Source organism: Dermacentor silvarum, chromosome 1 (assembly GCF_013339745.2).
Source record: "Dermacentor silvarum isolate Dsil-2018 chromosome 1, BIME_Dsil_1.4, whole genome shotgun sequence".
NCBI lineage: Eukaryota > Metazoa > Arthropoda > Arachnida > Ixodida > Ixodidae > Dermacentor > Dermacentor silvarum.
Genome location: NC_051154.1, coordinates 400,228,418 through 400,237,842, shown reverse-complemented (window position 1 = coordinate 400,237,842; position 9,425 = coordinate 400,228,418). Strand labels below are relative to the sequence as shown.

The window sequence follows — 9,425 nt, the reverse complement described above, 5'->3', positions numbered from 1 at the left end:
CGCTTCAGGAAGGCATGCTTCCGGATGACTGGAAAACAGCAATAATCAAACCCTTACATAAATCGGGAAACAAGAATTGCATAAAAAACTATCGACCAATTTCTCTGACTTCGAAGACATGCAAAATTTTGGAACACATAATCTATAAGCATGTAATTGGTTTTCTTGATGATCACTGCGTGTTGACGAACGCTCAGCACGGGTTTCGGCGGGGCTTTTCCACAAACACTCAGTTAGTAGAAACAATTCATGATTTTGCCAATACAATAAATAAACGAAAACAAACCGACGCTATATTCATGGATTTCAGTAAAGCATTCGACAAAGTAGCCCACAGCAAATTACTTCACAAATTGAGTTTTATACTTAGAAATGATAAACTATTAAAATGGATACAAGCGTACCTAACCAACCACTCCCAATTCGTTAGGATAAACCAGACTTCCTCTTACACATTACCTGTTGTTTCTGGCGTTCCCCAGGGATCCGTGCTGGGTCCTCTTTTTTTCTTGCTTTATATAAATGACATTGTGAATAATCTATGTGTCAAAATTAAACTTTACGCAGATGATTGCATACTTTATTACGAAATTGAATCCACCCAAGATCAAGTCAGGCTAAATAGTGATTTTGGCAAAATAGTTGCATGGTGCCATCGATGGCAAATGTCTATTAACTATGAAAAAAACCGTCTTTATGAGAATAACACTAAAGAAAAAGCCATTTCTCTTCCACTATTTTGCCAACAACACTTATATCTCCGAAGTATCTCACTATAAATATCTCGGTGCACACATATCTCACAGTCTTTCCTGGTCAAAACATACTGACACTGTAATGGCTAATTGTCTTCGCAAATTGTTTACCCTAAGATGATCGTTAAAATTCTCGACACCTCCTGTCCGCCTTCTGGCAATAATGCAATAGTTCGACCTACTTTAGAGTATGCAATAATCATCTGGGACCCCTACACGAAAACACATATTGAAAAATCAGAACGAATTCAAAAGAAAGCTGTTCGATTTATCTACAATTCTTATAATTCTTCTAATAACAGATCTCCTTAAACGTAGTGGCTTCTCTTCGATTACAGAACAAAATTGTGTTTCCCGATTAAAATTCTTTTTTCAGCTAGTGAATGGCCACTACCATATTGATACCTCGCACATTTTAACACCTATATAACTGGTTATGCTACCCGTCATAAACATTCCCAAGCAGTAGCCCCGTTAACGACGCATAACTGCTTCAAATACTCTGATTTTGCAAGAACAATAGTTGATTGGAATAAACTTCCTGACGAAGTCGTTACACTAAATTCTCTATCCCGTTTTCAGGCCCGCCTGAATTCTTGACTCTGTGACACATAATTATTTGCTTCTTTTTGCTTGCATTCTGTCCTTTTGTCATGTTGAATTCAAGCGTCGGCCAGATTGCTTGTAATGTATGTTTGTATGAGTATACTTGTATGTTCCCACCCTGCTAAGATCTTGTAAAATATCGCAGTATCTATAAATAAATAAATAAATAAATAAAATTTCCGTAACGTGGGTGAATGCGTCGTAAATGAGTGAACTTGGGACACTGAAAAAAAAAGAGTTCCTATGTCCTCCTTTTGCGGCAAAATAAAACAGAACACAGGATAACGACGCAATAAGACTTCGCATGGTCGTGCCGCATGCTTCGACCACTTGGACCATACGCTATATAGAACAAACAGATCTATAACACAGCATTTAGTACTGCCTCGGGTGCTCACACAGTCTGCAGCTGGGCATTCGTGACCACTAGAAAAGTGTGATTCACACTGTACGGTATGCGGTTATTATTAACCAAACTATTTTATTTGTAGGCGGAAACCTTGCCCAGCAAATAGGGCAGGCGCCCAGTGCATCTACACATAACAACTTGAACGCTTGTCAAAGTAAACAGCATGACTTATTCTCCAGCAGAACGGTACCCACGCTGTTAGGATCGTCAAATGTTTCGTAACTATACTCGTTGCAGCTAAACCAGAGCTTAGAATTACAGTGCTGAGAATGCTGCAGTAAGGTAACATTTGTGAAGCGAATTTTCAGAAATACCTAACTGATATCCGAGGCTGATTGTAAGCTCAAACAAACGCGCGCACCTCGCGCTGGGTGCGCCGTCCGCCCTAACACCAGCAGTTACTCCAGCCGCTTAATTACTTCAGGCTTAAATTCCTTCACTACGCCTCACAGAACCATTCCCCACGTAGAAGACGCAATTTCATGCTAAATAGACCGCGCGAGTGCGAAAAAATCCACTAGAAACGGCCACCGAACGTACACCACAGCATACAACACGGGCGTTCGTCCAAGCCAGCATGCCAACTGCCCATAGATGGCGCCACTGCCTACGCAGTGGCGGCGCCCATGAAAAAACGGTCTATAGAGTGTTTTGCTGGTTGTCTGCACTTTTGAAAAACGTAGCAGCAGTGACATAGCATGGATAGCATCACTAGCAGCTGTCGTGCTCGATATAAAGGCATGCCTACGTTAGCGGCAAACATGCCGTAACCGCGAACCGGCCTCCAGTGCCGTAGAACGTCTGCCACGCGAGAGGTGTCCGAAGTAGACGACAGTGCGGCGGCGCACCACCCGCCGCACGACCGCCAGGCCAATCGACGACCGCGGATCTGCGCGCCTCCGCCACCAGCGACGTTAACATCGGCTGCAGCTTTTGTTGCTAGCAAAATACTTTCCGCTAGATAACGTGACGCGTAAATTGTACATTGTATGAAAAACGATATCCACTATCGAACGTTAAACACGAACGAGAGCTCAGCTGCAGTGCACGGCTACCGACGGCAGACGACCGGCTGTGCCCGCATCGCGCCAGCCGACGGCGCCGCTAATGTCAGAGTATTTTCAGAAATTCTTTGTGTATAATTTTTGCGATTAGCGGAAAAACGGTGAGAAAATATTGCGGCTTGTGAGCGTCGGTGATTCATTCCGAAGTGCCGTCAGCTTTAGCTTTCGAGTGAGCCGGAGAAGGCTTAGCGACGATATCGGGGTCTCCGAACGATCAGCGGCGGTGAGGCTGCCGTCGGTGCCAGAGTGACCACTCCTTCGGTCACTGATTGGCAACTTCGCTGTACGACTGCCGCACACATGGGTCCCGGTCCCATCCTGTCTATGGTGAGGAAATCTCCCCGGTCGTGAGCGAAACCGCCGTCGAACGGCGGTCCGCGAACAGCGTGCGGCGAGTTACCGTGCCGGTAACGTGGAGGGGCCTTAAGTATGCACTTGGGCGTTCCTTGCATCTCCCTGTCTGGAAAGAGTACACCATTGTACACCACCGTACAAAGCCGCACCATTTGCGATGGCTGGAGCACACGCGAGCGATCGGCTACTCAGGACGCGGCTACAGTGGCTAGAACGCGGCACTCGCGGACGGCCACGCCGGAAGCTCGCTTTGTAAATTGCCTCCAAGCTCGTTCACATTGCGCGTCGTGCCGTCTCGGAGGCCATAGTTTGTTTGCTTCTTGCTTCTGCCACCACTTCCGCCGTCAGCCCTGTAGTCTGGCATGCGTCAATAGTGAAGCCGAACGGGACGGTCGTGGTACAGTGTACTAGAATTCTTCTAGTGCACTGTAGTCGTGGCCGAGTGGAATAAGTTCAATTATTGTTTATTTTTATTTTGTTGATAGAAGTGTTAGGTTAACCGAGCTATCTATATATATTGTTTTTCATGCTTTTTTAGTTTCTTGGTTATTTTGGTTGGATGTTAGTAGGTAACTAGTATTTTTTGGAAGCGGGTCGTGGCGCACGTGTTGCATTGTGAAAGCAGTGTAGGGCGGAAGTTTTAAACCGTGTTAAGGAAAGCTAGCGGAGATAGCCGGATAGCGAGATTGCCATAGGGCTTACCGTGGGGCTTTGTTCAGGTATTTTGGCGGGCTTTCTTGTTAAGTGGTCGGGCGGGCGATGGAGCGGCAGGCTAGGGAAGTCAGGGATGATGGCGAGCTCGTGCAGTGCGAGGAGTGCAAACGTTGGTGTTATTTGGACGAGACGCACTTCGCAAGTTTAGCCGACGCTGAGGGGGCCAGCTTCGCGTGCAGGCTGTGTGAAGGATTTAAGGGGGCTATGCGGCGGATGGAAGGGGAATGGGAAGCTAGTGTGGAGGAGCTCAAAGGGGACCTGAAGGTGGAGCGAGAGCGGAGGATAGGGCTCGAGACTCGGGTCGGCGAGTTGCTTGACAGGCAGGGGGCTGAGGCCAGCCTGGTAGAGCGAATAGCTGGCGAGCTACAAGAAGAACGGGGAAAGCGGGCCGTGCTGGAAGAGCGGGTGGAGGCGCTAATAGCACAGGCTGACTGCAGGGACAGCGCGGAGTCTCAGGCAGAGGCATGCTATGAGAGCAGCGAGGGACACCTAGGGGCCGTAGAACAGCGGGCGAGAGTAGGCGGCAACACGGGGGCTCGACAACGCTACAGCGATGTAGCGCGGCAGGCTTCGGGTGGGACGGCACGAGCGGCAGGGAGCCCGTCGCCGCTTGTCAGTGGCGCACGGCGGGTGGAGTACCAGCTACCGCGAACTGGAGGACAGCAATCGCAGGCGAGAGGCGAACGTGTAGAGCGAAGGGTCCTGGTGGTTGGGGACTCCAACGTAGCGAGGGTTGAGCAGGGCGTCCTTACAAAAGTGAAGGCAGACGGGCGGGTGAGGGTGGAGGCCCAGTCAGGGAAGTGCATGGTTGACACAATGGCAAAAGCTCAGAAGATGGTATGGGACAACATGGAGCACGAAAATATGGTTGTTATCCATGCGATGTACGTTGGTGTTGGTGTTATTGAAGGAGCCAGAACCTAAAGAGAGGTTGGGTTGCATAAACTCAGAGAAGCCTCTGCGAATGTGCATGTGACCATATGCACAATCCCAGAGGTCTGGGGCCAGGCTTGCGGGATGGAACGGAGTGTGGTTGACAGAGTGTCGGAACGGAACGAAAAACGAAAAAAACTATATTTTTGACCGAAACGAAAACGTAACCGGAACATTATTTATTATTTCGTTCCGGAGCAAAAACGAAATATTTTTTATCGTTTTTCAGTTCACGGGAAAACTTTGCGATCCGGAACAACCGAGGTCATGCAACGGGAGCAATAATGCATAACTCAGGGTTCAATGTCAGCTCGCATGTCGGGCAGGTATTTCAAAGGAAAGATCAGCACCGAAAACTTGTAGAAGTGTATTCCTGGCGAGTATTTGGCCCTGTTCGAGCAGCCAACTATGCAGCAGTTGTTTCCCGACGCCGCTGAAGGCTTACACAATCGTAAAACTGCGATAGAAAAACGCAACTGTCACAGAAACTACAGTAGTCGCCTAGACGCTCACAGGAACACTGCGAGTCGCCCGAGCCCACTTACGCTTCCAAGCCGTGGCGACAGGCGGTGTCGTCGGCTCTTTGCACAGCGCCTATGGTTCGTTTTCTGCTGGTACAACGTTTCCTCACCGAGGCTTACAGCTAGTTCCGATGGGACGCGACAGAACAAACCGAGCTCGACGGCATTTCAAGTATGACAGTGTCTCAAACAAATCGATATGTCAGATTGAGAACTGCCAGCACGTTGTGTCGGGCGACCATGGTGGAAACCTGGAGTGGCATTTGCAGCGGCGCTACAAAGAAGTGTACGACAGCATTCTGGCCGACACAGCCAGCTCTACAAAGCGTGTTGTGTCGGACGAGGTGGAGGGCTGTCCGGCAGCAAAGCTCAGGCAAGTGGATATACAGAGCATGTTTCAACCCACATCGTCGAAGTGTGTTTTGCTGGAAATAACAGAAGACAGCATTATGAATAGCTGCGTTGGGCTAGTCACGAGAAATGGTGGGCCATTTCGGCTAATTGATGACTCTGGCTTTCGCAAAATAATTGATCCTGTCCTTAAAGCGCTCAGTGCTAAGCGAGCCATCACTGCAGAGACTGTTAAGGACAAGGTCCAGGAACAAGCCAAATGCAAGAGAGAAGAAATTTCGCAGACGCTGAGAAAACGGATGTTTTCTTTGAAAATCGACTGCGCGTCGCGACTTGACAGGGCTCTGCTTGGCATCAACGTACAGTACGCCGAAAATGGAAAGCTAATTCTTTAACCGCTCGCCATGAAGGAGCTTTTCGATAGACACACTGCTGAGCATCTCACATCACAGGCGAAAAGCACTCTGTCACGCTACGACCTCAGTGTCGCCCAAGTGTACAGTGTCACAACTGACAACGGTGCAAATATGCTAAAGGCTGCCCGTCTTCTCGGTGAAACGGACCATGAAACCGACGCTTCTATTTCAGACGAGGAAGCCGATAGTGGCTACCCGGAATTTGAACATTGCGGCTTTCTGCTAGACAATGCAGAAGATGCGGAGAGCCTTGGTCTTGATGGGGCAGAGTTCAAGTTAGGCGTCAGGTGTGCTGCACACACTCTGCAACTGGCTGTTAGTGACGCTTTGAAGGACTCGGGTTCCAACACTCTCGTTGCACAATGTCGTGCACTTGCGAAGAAACTCCGCGCACTAAGTGCAATGGGTTTGATAAGGAAGCTAGGGCTAAGGAAGCCTGTTATTGATTGCCCGACACGTTGGATGTCGACGTTGGTCATGTTGACCAGGTTGGTCGAATTGAAGGACTTTGCTAAAGACTTTCTCCCCCACAACGAGACCGCCAGTTGGACTGAGAGCATATGGGCAAAAGTAGAAATGCTCATAGAATCCCTTCAGCCGGCTCAAGCCACGAAAATGCTTCAGGCCGAACAATTGACAATCGGAGATTTCCACGGTGCATGGTTGACGTGTTCCATGAAGACAACAACGATATCATCGCCACTGGCACAGGCCCTCGTTCACTCAATGACGAAACGAGAGGGAAATATCTGCAGTACGGATATCTTTTGTGCTGCACTGTACATAGACCACCGCTATCGCCTTCTTCTGACGCCTGATCAAAAATATTGAGCGAGAATGCATCTGTGCAAAACCTGGAAGCGTATTACAGGCCTTCAGCAGAACCAGTGTAGCAGCTGCATTCCAAAGAGCACCGCTGCGCCAACTTCAGAGAACCAGAAGATGCCCTTGAGGCGTTTCTGAAAACGAAGGAAGCTGAGGCTGGCGCCCAATCGCATTTGACAAGTGAACCAGGATCAATGGACATCGCCCTCTTACTGGAAATGCTGGACAAGGAGCCGCGCCTTCCAAGAAGCACGAATGTGTTGAAATATTGGGACGAGCGCAAAGAGCGGCAACCGGAGCTGTACATGTTAGCACAAGTGGCCCTTGGTGTGCCAGCCACACAAGTCAGCGTTGAGAGGGCATTTTCGGCACTCAAGTTCGTTTTGTCAGAGCAGCGGTCTCGCTTATCGGCGAGTACACTTGATGACCTGCTGCTTCTGAAATCTATCCCCCCCCCCTTGACGAACATTCGCGATTCAATCTTGAGGAAAAATACATACCAAGTTTTTGTTTGTGTCCTTGCTTCGGCACTTTTTGCGACTTCCCTCATAGTCACATCGTGGCTTTGGGACGTCAAACCCCAACAATTATTATCGCATTTTTATGTATTAGTTCAGTATTCTTTGCTGTTTTAAAAGATACTTATACTATTAAGTATTTTGTTCGTTTTTCTTATTGAAAACAAACTACATTTGAACCGTTACGGAAATTTTTTTTCTTCCGGAACGAAAACGGAACGGAACTTTTTTCTGTGGAACGAAACGGAAACCGGAACGAAAAACATTTCGTTCCGACACCCTGGTGGTTGAGGTTAACCGGGTCATTAGGGGCCTGAGCCGACCACTTGGGTATGGCGTAATGGACGTAAACCGGGACGTGTACGAGTCTGGATACCACCCTTTGACACAGGATGGCATTCACTACAGTGGTGCCATGGGCAGGAGGGTAGGTAGTAGGATAGGGCGCCAAGCTACGGCTTTTTTGGAGGACCCAGAGCCCTGAGGCCACCAGTGTAGATAAAGACGGACCCAGAAAGGCCCCAAAATTCCAGAAACGTAGAGTCTGTAGGAGAAGAAATAGACGTAAGCACCAGTGGCAAGGTTATTCGGACATAGGGTATATTAATATGCAAGGTGGCAGGAATAGGCTGAAGTTGGAGGAGATAGACAAGCAACTAAGGCAGGAAAAGCTGATGGTATACGGGTTTGTTGAGACACATCTTAGGGACATAGAGCAACCACCCTGTAATCCTGACTATGCATGGGAATATTGCAATAGAACAGAGGGCAGCAGAAAAGGGGGTGGAATTGGGGCATTCATTAATAAAAGTATGAATTGGCAAAGGGTCAAAGAGGAATGCAAGGAGCATTTATAGCTAAAAGGGAAAGTGGCAGGAGAGCAGACACTCCTTGGCTTTGTATACCTGTGGACAGGAGCAAATGCCAAAGAGGAAAACACAAAAATGCTGGCATGCATATCAAGTGACATTAATGAGCTAGGAGGAGGGTGCGAGATTATTATACTAGGAGATATGAACGCACACATAGAAGACATGGACGGGTACACAGACTCAACAGGCAACATGATGCTGGATATGTGTGAAATGCATGACTTAGTTGTATGCAGCAGTACTGAGAAGTGTGAAGGGCACATAACATGGGAGGTAGGGAGCCTGCAGTCGACGATAGATTATGCACTAATGTCACATAGGATGCATGATAGGCTAAAGGTAATGAACATAGATGAATATGGCTCCAGAAGTCTAGGTAGTGATCACAAAAGTATTAAGGTGAGTTTTGGAAGAGAAATGAAAGTAGGTAGGAGGCAAGATGAACAACCAGGTGGGATATTTTACTCAAGAAAGCAGCTGGAAATAGCAACCCAACAAATTGAGGAATTAATTTCAGAGGATACTAAAACAGAGTGGACATATGCAAATTTCACAGGGCTATTTGAGCTAGAGTTTGCTAAGGTACGAGTCACGCCCAAAGGGAACAGAATACGTTAACCCAAGAGCTGGTGGGATGAGGAGGTTAAGAAGGCCATAGAGAAACGTCAGGAAGCATCCAGGGAACACAGATATTCAAATCAGAAGGGTGAACCAGAGGCTGATGTAGACAGAAAATGGGATAACTTCTTAAACTGTAGAAGGGAAGCCCATTTGATCAATGAGAAGATTAGAAGTGGACCCAATGGTTGTCAGAAGTAAACAAAAAGGATAGAAGAGCAGCGAAGAAATTTTGGAAACATCTCAACTCCAAGAGTAATAAGACTAGCCTAGAGCAGAGGTTTATAGTTACAGCTCAAGGTGTTCGGCTAGAAGGAGATGAGGCAATGGAACATATAACAACAATGGTGACAGAAAAATTTAAAGAAATGTAGATGTGCTCAATCTAGTGAGGTAGACTGGTTAGTGCAGTGGCTCCACTTGAACAAAGCGAGTGGGAAAGGGCAGAGAAGAGGGTTCCTAGTAGCAC

General features: G+C 47.7%; 1 pseudogene; it reads left to right on the top strand.

The window, feature by feature from the left end:
- Window positions 1-3,648: 3,648 nt before the first annotated feature.
- LOC119454631 (uncharacterized) lies at window positions 3,649-9,086 on the top strand (annotated as a pseudogene).
- The last annotated feature ends 339 nt before the right edge of the window (window positions 9,087-9,425 follow it).